This window comes from Brassica napus, chromosome C2 (assembly GCF_020379485.1).
Source record: "Brassica napus cultivar Da-Ae chromosome C2, Da-Ae, whole genome shotgun sequence".
Classification (NCBI taxonomy): Eukaryota; Viridiplantae; Streptophyta; class Magnoliopsida; order Brassicales; family Brassicaceae; genus Brassica; species Brassica napus.
Genome location: NC_063445.1, coordinates 32,364,340 through 32,377,278, shown reverse-complemented (window position 1 = coordinate 32,377,278; position 12,939 = coordinate 32,364,340). Strand labels below are relative to the sequence as shown.

The following is a 12,939-nucleotide window of genomic DNA, read 5'->3' as shown; positions in this document are numbered from 1 at the left end:
TTCTATTCAGTCGGTTCCAAAGAAGAAGGGACGTTTGTTCGGTTTGGGTCGTCGCACCCGGTCGGTTCCTCCTTCTTCTGCACCACCGCCCTTTGTTGATCCAGAAGTACTTACGGCTCAATTGAAGGACAAAGATGATCGAATATCTTTGTTGGAGACCCAGATGGCGGCTCAACAGGCGGGCTATGAGGCACAGAGGAGGCTGAGCCAGCAAATGATGGAGATGATGCAGAGGATGTACCCGAACGAGGTGTTCCCGGACGTGCCAGACCCGTAGTTTTTTTTTTCCCCAATCTCGGAATATTTTATTTTTATTTGTGAAACTTTGAATATTAATTAATATGATTTCAATTTTACTTTTAATTTCATATTTTCGAATTTAAATTTCAGAAATTTTATTTTTTCAAAAAAATTAATATTTTTTACATTCCGAGGAAATTAATTATATTTTTCACTAGATCGATCGATGCGTTTTTGAACAAAAACGCATCGATCAATCCGTTTTTTTTTTAAAATATAGCGAGGGACATTTCCCTCGGAATTTTCCGAGGGACAACTCCCTCGGAAAATTCCGAGGAACGGATCCCTCGGAATATACCGAGGGAACAGTTCCTCGGAATAAACCGAGGAAAAAGTCTGTCGGTATACTCCTATCGATCGATGTATATATGTCCAAACACGCATCGATCGATGAACTTCCGAGGAATTATCCCGACGAAGTTCTACCTCGGTATATTCCGAGGACTTTTCCGACAAACAAGGGATCCTCGGAATTTCCTCGGAAATTTATTTCCTCGGAATTCCGTCGGAAAATTCCGAGGGGTTTCAGAGGAAAAAAGAAATTCCGAGGAATTATTTCCGACGACGTGTTTCGTCGGAATTTCGTCGGAGTAACGATATTCCGACGAAATTCCGACGATTTTTTCCCTCAGAATCCTTGATGTTTTCTTGTAGTGGTGTGGTTGTGGAAAAAATTTCAAAAAGAAAAGGTTAAGAGTCTTGAATAAGCGTTTGAAATATATATCTAAAAGAGACAAGACACGGTTTGATGGGTTTTGTATATGATTTTCTAATGTACTTTGGTTTTATATTTTAGATGTAGGATCCAGTGAAAAAGTTGTACAAAATGACATTTATTGAAAATATAAAAACTAATAATATTAAGGTTTATGTTTGAAGTTTACGGTTTAGGGTTTAATGGATATTATTTAAGGAGTAGTGTTTAAGTTTTAGAGTTTGATGTTTAGGGTTTAGTGTATGATTTAACGGTTAGGATTTAAGATTTATGGTTTAAGGATATGATTTAGCGTTTAATGTTTAGGATTTAGGGTTATGTTTTTTTTTTTGGCATCTTAGGGTTATGTTTTTATTTGTTGGATTTATGATGTATTAATTAACTATTACATGCTCTATCCAGATTAAAAATGTAATATCCGCTAATAAAATTCATGGGAAGTCTTCTCAACAGTCACAACAAGTCTTCTCACTGAAGTTTGTGTAGGTTAGTTTTGTAGTTCACAATTAAAACTTAATTATTTAATTTTTGTTAGAAAAGTCTTTTTTTTCATAACCAAACGTTTGATCATAATTACAGAATAGAAAACTAGAAGAGTTCGAGGGAAATCTTCTTTCAAAAGAGTTCTAGGGAAGTCTTCTAATAAATATTAAATATTTAAGTTTTAACTGTCAGTTGCAAAACTAATCTACACAGATTTTCCCCGACAGTGAGAAAACTTCTACTGACAATAGAGAAGACTTCACATGAATCTTCAGACAGAAAGCTTCCCGGGAAGTCTTCTATTGCAAATCAAATTTCTGGCATAATTCAGTCAATTGCAAAACTAACATGTTTAGTTTTTTGTTAAGAAAGAAAATTTTGAAGACTTCCAGAGAATCCGTCTCTAAGAAACACATAGAAAGTCAGTTGCAAAAATAACATATGTATTGACAATAAGACTTCCCGTATAAGTCTTCTACGATGAGAAGCCTTCCATAGAAGTCTTCTATGAAAGCTTTCTTGGCAAACAGATCTGGAAATAAATTTGATTTCATACCTTGAACCAGTGAGAAAACTTTCTTAGCTTCTCTAAGAAAACAAAACTTCACCACGAAAAGATATGTAGTTTTTGTGCATAAGAAATGAGATAGGAGGAGTGAAAATCAATATTTGTGCATTAAGAGCTTCAAATTGGGTGTTCATGGTGGTTGGTGTATTAATGGTAATAGAAATATTGAAAATAGTTGATGAATATGAAGATGATAGAGTATAACACTTATTTTCGAAAAAAGTACTAGCATTTTCGTGAATAATCCGAACTTCTTGGATGAATAAGTCAAACGAAAATTTCAAAAAAATCATGAGTTAGTTTTGAGTCATATTTGCAAAAAACCCCTATTTTTATTTGCTAAAATGGTTATGAAATTCAGCTTAATTCTTATATATTCACCACATGCAACACTTATAATATATAAATTCTAAATTATCTATTTGCACACACACGCAAATATATATATATATATATATATATATATATATATATTATATGAAAGCCAACACTATAAAGTATCTTAACTGGGTATCAGAATATGATTTAACTTCACACATCGCTAAAATGATCCCCTATATATTAATTTTGGAGCATTACAACAAGTTTTCGTTGACACGTGTCATCACTAGGATGATTATTAGACTAACTATCAAAATAAAAATTAACTATCAAACTGTAATATAAATATACATTAGTAGTGTAGAAATGAATATTCTCAATTTTTTTCTTAAATAAAAGCTCCGAAATTACGTAATATAGTTAACATATATATGAAAATTAATGATTATGACTAATACATATGTGATAATAATTTTTGTATCGTCTCTTGTTTTCGTTTAATTTTATATTTTTAAAAGAAATTAAACAATCACATTAAGCATATAATAAAAAAATGGATTTTTCTTATATGTTATATTTTGAATTTTTTAAAACGACAATAAATTACTAAAATGGTAAAGTCCCATATTGAAAATTTTGTGATCAATGGTTTAACTTTTTTGTTCAAATAAGATACAAATGATCATAAATTGTATAAATATGAAATCTCATTAATAGATATTCATAGTATATATATATATTTATATATTTTAAATTAAATTATATACTATATAAAAATATGAAAATATTTTAATTTCAAAATTTGTAGCGAAAACTATTGAGATCTTAATATTTTAATTCTGATATTTGTATTGAAATTCTCAAATTAAAAGTTTTGTGATTAACGGTTTAGATTTTTGTTACAACAAATATAAAATGTTAATAAAATCATATGAGTATGAAGTGTCAATAGTAAATATTTATATTAAAATATACCAAATATCTATGTCAATATCATTAAAGTTTAATTATATACCATATAAGGTTAATAAAATTATTTATTTACCAAAACATGATTGTAAATAAACAAAATATATTAGTTTTGATTGATGTGCTTACTCTAATGTATATAATTTTATGTATACAAATTATTTTTTAAATATGTGGTTTCTAATATTTTATTTGATCCTCACAATCCCAAAAATACGCTTCTTCAAATAGAAATGATTTTAATATTAGAAGCACTATAAGTATATATATATATATATATATATATAGTATTTCATTCAGATTAAATAATTTAGTCTTGATTTTTATTCTTAAAAACTTTTAATGAAATATCATAACAAGTCTGATGTATCATTTCTGGGTCCAATGGAATTCATAGGTATAGGAAGATGCCCTTTCAAATAGAGATTTTTGCTTTCAAAATGTTTACATTGGGGAAGAGTTCATACTATCATGTTGCTAAAAAGTGGGCTCGGGGGAGGGAAAGTCGTTAGATTGGATAGGCAAAGAGGGAATTCCAGTCAACTCCTTTTGAGTTTGTTCGAAGAATGAGAATATTTGATCATTCGTCTAATACTTGTTTATCCCTAATACTCTATCTAGCTATTATAATTGTAAGAACTGGTGAATATATACTAGACATACATTTATATTTCGAGTCTTCACTTATATTCTATAACAGTTTGATATATTAGATTTGAACACTAACCTGTGAATAGAGTTTTCCGGTGATTTTCTTCGAAATTTTGATTTTTAAATATGTATCTGGAGTGGAACTAATTTTTACAGATGTCCATCTTTTTAAATTGATACTTATGTAATTCACCGAATTCATAGAAGAAGTTAAAAAAAGAAACAAAACTCATATTGGTGAAACAGAAACAAAAACACAATTTTATAGAGATAAAAAATGAAATTTCTTATGGAGAGTCAATAGGTAAATAAATCGAGAGCATAAAACCTAATCCCCTTTTTTCATTTTACAATCGATGTTGCCTATGTGGTTTTAGTGATTTGTGTTAGCAGCAAAACTTAATTTTCTTTTGTACATATGAAGTTTTAAAAATAATTTAAAATTAGTTTTAAGAAACCAACATTTGTATTCTTCATTTTATAATCGATAAAGATTGTAGTGTTGCAAAATGTTAAAACTATTTAATGAACAAACATTAGTATAAAAAACTCACTCCACGCATGTGCGGATTATCATCAAGTTATTATTAAAACTACATAGGTGCCACTGTAATTGGATTAGTGAGCACTTCACACTATCTATTTAATTTGCAGTTTCTTTTGTTAATATGATCATTTCTGGATATTATCCATGTTAACTTTTATATTTAACTGTTACAACTCTACAAAATATTTCATATCCTCTACAATATTTTCAACTGTATTTTTATCTGACACGGGGCTGACAACCACTATTTTCCTACGAGTTTAATAAAAAGCGTAAATTCACTTACATCAGTTTACCGATTTTGCATATGTTTTTGAATCTTGCATGATACCTAAATTACCTATAATTCTGTGTACTTTCAGCTAAATTTTATTGCCTTTTTTTTCTTGTCTGTCTGGAAGCATACTCATGTTCCATATCTTTTTTTTGAAAGATGAATATGTGTGGTTGTTGGAAATTTGTATAATGATTTGTGTAAATCTTATGAAAGGGTCGTTTTATTGATATGTTTACATCATAATATATACTACAAACGACCACCGACTTTAGAGTATATCTTAGAGATAACTCCTCCAACTAATTACATCTTTATCTCTAATACACAAGTACTAGATAAAGACCCGCACCTTGCGCGGGATAAAAATTATATATATAAATTATTTTATGTATTATATGTTCTTACATATTATGAAATAATAAATATATATTAAATAATTCAAAGTCAGTAACTATTACATATATAATAAAATTGGTGCGAACGTATAAATCAATTTTATTAATACAAACAATTTTTTTAAAAAAATTTGATAGGATATGTAATTAAATTTAAATGATATTAACATACATAGTATATTTTTAATATTAATGTCTATTTTTTTTTAATGGTGTTTTCTACTCATATATTTTTTTTGATCATGTGTATCTTTAATAGCAAAAACTTTAAATTACTGATAACAAAATTTCATTGTGGGACTAATAATTTTAGTAATTGATAATTTAAAAAAATTTATCAATGTTAGTTCAAAACTTTTATCAAAAAAATTATTCAAAGTAAATTTTGAAACTAAAATATTTATTTATTCAATATGGTTTATAGTTTAATTTAGAATGATATATATATACATATATATTTTAAATCTTAATGATTAATTAAATTAGACTTTTACTTATATGATTTTTTAATCATTTGTATTTTGTCATAACAAAAATTTTAAACCATGGATCGCAAAATTTGAATGTGAGACTTTTAACAATTTTAGTAATTTATAGTCATTTTTTAAAATTCAAAATATAAAATATACAGAAAAATCTAAATTTTTATAATATGGTTATTTTGTTTTTTTTTTTAAGTTATTTTAATAGTTTTAAATTAAACAAATTTGATAGAAGATACATTTTTTTTATTAGATCTTTTTTATTCAAAATCATTAATTGTCATATATACTTTACCCACATTAGGCAATTCCGTAATCTTTATTTAAGGAAATAATAATTGACATTAATAATGAATTTATGGTTAGTTTAATAAAAAGTTTATTATATAATTAGATGGACCAACCAATTTCTCTTGTAATTCTAAGAATCATCCTAGTGATGACATGTGGCTACAAAAAGAAGTTGTAATGTTTCACAAATAATATATAGGGGATATCTTGTTTGCTTTGCTTTAAAACACAAGTCAGAAGGACTAGAGGAAGCTTTATTTCCAACACTAGAAAGCTCAGACAAAGAACTAAAAACATAAAAAGCAGGATGCCCAAGTCGTCGATGCCACAACAGCCTATCTCCACCACCATCTGCTCTGTTTGCTCGTGCGACTCTCACATCTTTGAAGTAGTACACCCCATCAAGTTCTTCACCGGCTCCAATCAGAATCTTCGAAGAACGGTCCTGCAGAACACAAATTGTATCAGGGAACAAAGCAAAGCAGTTACTAAATTTCAACAGCTTGGAGACCGATATTAAGGTACAATCCAACTTCGGCACAAACAGAACATCTCTAAGTGATATCCGATCAGTAAGTATCATGTCACCCATTTGACAAGATGTTGATGTTCCTCTATCCGCAAAACCAACAACACACGGTGGGGTTGCCTTCACGTTAACGAGTTGACTTAGATCACCCGTCATGTGGTGTGAAGCCCCTGAATCAAGTATTACATCACCAAGAATCTTACCAGACAGTTTCTCTGACTGACCACTTGATCTCCCATCATTTATGATTGCAGTGATCGCCTTCCATTGTTCGGGAGTGAGGTCTGATGCACCGGAACCGTATGAACTCGTAGCAGAGCCACGACCTCCACCTCTTCCATTAGAACCACCACGACCTCCTCTTCCCGAACCTCTACCACGTCTTTCATTCATCCACTCTGGATAGCCAATGAGCTGCCAACAATTGTTATTTTCATGACCCGTCTTTCCACAGTGAGAGCAAATCCGGTCTCTTGCTCTGTTTCCAAAGCTAGACTCGTTGTTATCAGCTCTAGCTGCATATCCATTAGCTTCCCGAGTGTCTCTGTTCGTTGCAAGGTCCTCCATTGCTCCTTCACGACGCGAAACAAAACCAACAGCTTCTTGCGAAGCAACCTCTCGTGACTTCGATGAATTCAACCTTGCTTCCTCCCTTATTACTTTGGCATACACCTTCCCAATGTTTGGTAACTCATTTGCTTCAATAAGTGCAGTCACAACGTTTCCAAACCGTGACTCATCCAAGCCCATTATGAACTGATGAACTCGTTCATCTTCTTATTCCTTCTCATACGTAGCAGCTGCTGAACAACTGCATGCTGGAGGTGGCCTGTAAGTCTGAAGTTCCTCCCACATCATGGCTAACCGACCGTAATAATCAATCATAGCATGTTCTTGTTGTCTACATGAGGCTAGCTGTTCCATCAACTGATGTATACGAACCTTATTGCCAACCTCAAACCTCTTCTTCGGATTCTCCCACAACTTGTGAGCTTCTGTGATAAAAGTCACAGTCGACCGGACCTTCGGCTCTATAGACGATCTGATCCAGCCCACGATCATTGAATTGACGGTCAACCAAGACTCCAAATCTGGACTGTCCTCAGCTGGCTTCGGAAGCGTTCCATCCACGAACCCATTCTTCTTCTTTGCTCTAAGAGCATTCATCATCTCCATCGCCCATTCGTTGTAATTATCTCCTTTCAACTGTACAGATGTAATTAAAGCACATGGGTTGTCTGAAGAAAACAACGTATATGGTGATATCACCACCGTCTCTACTCGTTTCGCCATGATCTGCATCGAATCATCTTTCTCCCCCATCGAAACTTCGAACAATTTTGCAAAAGAAAATTTTTTTGAAGCACAAATTATTCAGATCTATGCTGTGATACCATGTAAATCTTATGAAATTGTTTATTGATATGTTTACATCAAAATATATATTACAAACGACCTCCGACTTTAGAGTATATCTTAGAGATAACTCCTCCAACTAATTACATCCTTATCTCTAATACACAAGTATATCCGAACTTTATAATATCTTAACCTCCTATAATTTGGCAGTGTATTTTTGTTTTATATTTTTTTTTATGGTTGGTAGAATTAATCTTGAGCAATATGTTCTTTCCTTATTGGGATGTCGTGTTATCTTTTAAGCTTGAACCAAGAAAACAGCTAACAAAGAGATTTCTTCTTCTTCTTCTTCCTCTTTCTGTTCAAATCATGGCGAAGAAGAAGAAAGGCGTCAAGTACTTGGTGGTAAATCATCATCTTACTTTCTCTTTTGTATCTATTTATTGTCAGATCATTATTGATGGAGGATGAGTTTGGTGTTTGAAAGGTGGATGCTTTCACGGATTCCGCTTTTAAAGGGAACCCAGCAGCGGTTTGCTTCCTCAACAACGAGATCAGAGACGACGCGTGGCTTCAGTCTCTCGCCGCCGAATTCAACATCTCCCAATCTTCTTTCCTTACTCCCATCACTGGTTTCGAAGCTCGCTTCGGTCTCCGTTGGTTTACCCCTCTAGCCGAGGTTACTTTTCTTTTCTTTTCTTTTCCTTTTTTTTTTGAAGAGAAAACAATTTTGATCCATTTCCATTTAAAATTGTTTTTAACTTGTTAGGTGGATCTATGTGGTCATGCAACTTTGGCATCTGCTCACTGTCTCTTCTCCAATGGTTTGGTTTATTCAGACAATGTCGAGTTTGTCACAAGGTCAGGGGTTCTTACAGCCAAGCGAGTTGATGATGGTGAAGCGAAAGGAGGATCCTTTTGATCGAGTTGAATTTCCCTGTGGTTCCAACTTGTGATATCAATCTCAGTGATGCATCCTCCTCCATGATCACCAAGGCCTTGAACGGAGCTACCATTCTTGATATTAAAGCTACTGCGACCAACAACATCCTCGTAATATATAGTTTCCTGTTATGTGTCTTGTTTGTTTGTTCACATAATTTGACTGACTCTCTTGTTTGCCAAGGTTGTGCTTCCATCTTTGGAATCTGTCACTGAGTTGCAACCAATAATGGATGATATCTTGAACTGCCCTTGCGATGGCATCATTGTGACAGCTGCTGGTTCTCCAGGAACGGCTTATGATTTTCACAGTCGTTACTTTGCTCCTAAACTTGGAGTTGATGAGGTAAAAGAGTAGCTGCATCGTTGGAGTGAACTAAACATTTCTTATGCTTATTATTATATGTCTCTTAATGTTATTTTGCTATCTTATGTCAAATTCATATATTCATGTGTTTCTTCTTCGTATCATTATCATCCATTGGTTTCACCCCTTTGTTTCAGGACCCTGTTTGTGGAAGTGCACATTGTGCATTGGCACATTACTGGAGCCTCAAGATGAACAAGTGTGACTTCTTAGCCCACCAAGTACTCTCTCTCTGCTCTCTCTCTCTCTCTCTCTTTTTTTTCTTTTTCAAGTAGTGTCTTAGAGCACAGAGAATGATTCTCTATTATGGGAAATCTGGTTAGGCTTCGCGTAGGAGTGGAACACTTGAGATTTATTTGGACAAGGAGAAGCAGAGGGTTCTCCTGAGAGGCAAAGCAGTTACTGTAATGGAAGGCCATGTCTTGGTCTAATCTGAGATCTCATGTATTGCTACAAAACAAGCTCCTTCAATTAATTAATAAAGACAGAAAACCACTGATATGAAATGTTTATGTTTTCTGACCATATTTGTGGGGCTAGTGTTGTCATTACAATTATTTGTTTGGGACCCTTTTTTTGTTTTGGTAAGTAAAACATATGTATTACAATTGTCATTACAATCTGTATTATTAAAACTTCTATATTATTAAAACTCAAGTACAAAATTAGAGTAATTAGAGTGTTGGAGATTTAAATAGGATTATTAAAAAAAAATTGAGTGTTTGGAAACATGGATCGCAGTCTTTAAAAAAAAAAAAAATTTGTTTGGAAACAAGGATAATAGTATTAAGAAAAAAAGTAATGAGCTTATGTTATTAAAAAAAAATTGAAAGCCCATCATATTATAAAAAAACTATCTATCAGAACCAGTTTTAAAATATTCGAAAATGGCTCAATCTAATTGTCTAAAACTTTTTTTTTTCTAAACTACATAAAACAAATTTAAACTTTATATACATATTTCAAATCAAAATAATAATTCAAAGTTGATTTATATCAAAAATTGATTCAAAAATATACACATATTCAAAAATTGATTTTTACTAAACTATTTTTCAATAACCATTATAAAAAAATGTTGTCAATATATATAAGAAAAATACAATACAAAACCCAATTTGAAATAGCAACTCAAATTATGGTTTTTATATTTCATATTAAGTTTTAAAAATATAATATATGTAATTATTTATATGATGGTACGTATAAAATACTATTAATTAATTATATGATTACTTATATGATGGTATGTATAAAATACGATTAATTATATGATGACAATATACGATATATAATAATGACTAGGGGTGGGCTTTCGGGTACCCATACGAGTTTGGTTCTGGTCGGTTTGCGTTTCGGACTTTCGGTGTCAAAGATTTCAGCTCTATTAGGATGTTTCTAAATTTTGGTTTGAGTTTGATTCGGATCTTTGCGGGTTTGGTTCGGGTTTGGATAACCCATTTAAATTATTTTTAAAGTTTTAAATCATTATATATTTTAAATTTCTCAAAATCTATAAATAAAATAATATATTACCTATAAATTTAAATAACATATGTCAGAATACCTAAGCTTAACATATCAATTGGCTTGATTTAAAATTTTGGATACGGAATCAATAATTATTTTAAGTATTTTTGGTGATTTGAGTATACTTTAACTATTTCAGATATTTACTTTTGACTATCTATATATATTTTCAAGTATTTAAACCAATTTTTAAATTATCATTCTTGATGTTTTATATACGTTAAATCTAAAAATAATTAATATATAAGTATATAAATCTATTTTTAGATAAATTCGGGTACCCGAATACTTCGGTTCAGATCAGATTTGGTTCTCTAAATAACAAAACTTTGAATAATTCGAATATTTAATCAATTTTTGTTCGGGTTTGGTACTATATTTTCGGATCGGTATCGGTTCTGTTCTTCGGATTCATTTTGTCAAACCCTAATAATTACATGAAAAACAAATATCAACATATTTTTCAAAATAAACATCCGCGCAGGCGCGCGGATCAAATTCTAGTTAGATTTTAAAACTCGTTTAAACATAAGACATAAACCTTATTGCACCTTTTGTTGCATGTTGTTTATTCATTTAGATCTCTCTAAGCACGTTACTGGAGTCTCATTCAGCAACAGACCGTATGAACCTATCTGGAATGCTACTCAACCTTAAAACAGTCCTAATAAGTTTCCATTTTCTTGAGTTTTGAGACAAATCTTGTAGCAATGTTACGTCTTTGTCTTGAAGATGTATGGCTAAAACTCATCTTTCTTAATCAGACACAGCGTGGAACACGTTATTTCTAGAGTTGTGTGTTTGCTGAATATAAATCCAAGTTGAAGAATGCAGATTTCAAACAGAAGAAGAGGCAATGTATAGTCATGATATGAAGAAACCTCTAAATTTCTACATGGTAACTGTATTTTCTTCCTTTTTTTGTTTCGTTTCTGACAATATACTGTTGTGACTTCATTTCCTTCTTCCTTGCCTAAGTATTATGATCGATGAGTGTTGTTGATATACAGGTTGATGCATTCACTGACTCAGCCTTCAAGGGAAACCATCCAAAACCATATATTTAAGATTGAATCCAACTTAACTTTCTAACCACATTTGAATGTGTTAACACTAAAATGTTTTATGAATTAGATATCCTGGTCTTAAATAAACAAAAGCTCGCTCCAATGCTGTCTAGTTGTTAGGATCTTCATGATCATGACCTTGTGACTCAAGCTCAACATTAGCATCTGCTCACACTGTCTTCTCAAACGGACTGGTTGGTTTTCTGAGACGGTTGAGTTTTCTACTCACTCAGGGATTCTAACTGATGATTGTGAAGCCAAATTAAGGATCTTTCTTCATCGAACTGAAATTCCCTGTGATTACAACTTGCGAGTACAGCTCAAATGATTTCTCCACGTTCTCTAAAGCCTTGAACGGAGCTACCATTGTTGATGTTAGAGGAACTGCAACAGATACACACTTGTCTCTAAACCACTACAACAGATAGAATCATGGTTATTACGCATTTCACACAAATAAATAAATTCCTTACATTATGTTCCCTCTCATTGAGTTACAACCAAAAACTGATGATATCATGAAAATGCCCTGTAAAAGTGATGATTGTTACCGCTGCTGCTCCTCAAGGATCTCCTTAATGATTTCTGCAGTAGACTCTTTGCTCCTAAAATAGGGGTCACTGAGGTTAAGAAACTAACATGCATTTACATGGCAGCAGCTTTGATCACTCTCACCTTCTTACTTACATCTCTAAGCCTTTTCTATTCAGGACTCTGCATGTGGAAGTGCACATTGTTCATTAGCACATTACTGGAGCCTCAAGATAAACAAATGTGATTTTCTTACTGAAGGTTCATTACGATAAGGAGAAAACAGAGGGTCTGCAGGAGTATTTAATAATGATAAACGACACTGATGGTGGGGGAATTTCTCGAATAGCCATTTTAAAAATTTTATGTCACAAAATAGACTTCAACTAAGAAAATGACCAAGATAACTCTTTTTGTTTGAAAATTTTAATATTTAGTTTTATTTTTTAAAATTTGAAATATTATCCCCAAAACCCACCTCTTAACACTAAATCATAAGTCTAGATTAGTTAACCGTAGGGTAAAAATACCCTTAATAAATTTATTTTGGTCATTTTCTTTATTGAGCGCTATTTTGTGACAAAAACTTAAAAAATGACTTAGGAAATTTTTTCA

General features: G+C 31.9%; 2 pseudogenes; both read left to right on the top strand.

Moving 5' to 3' along the window:
* Window positions 1-8,079: 8,079 nt before the first annotated feature.
* Window positions 8,080-9,768, top strand: LOC125581937 (annotated as a pseudogene).
* Window positions 9,769-11,582: 1,814 nt separating this feature from the next.
* LOC125582345 lies at window positions 11,583-12,599 on the top strand (annotated as a pseudogene).
* Window positions 12,600-12,939: the final 340 nt, after the last annotated feature.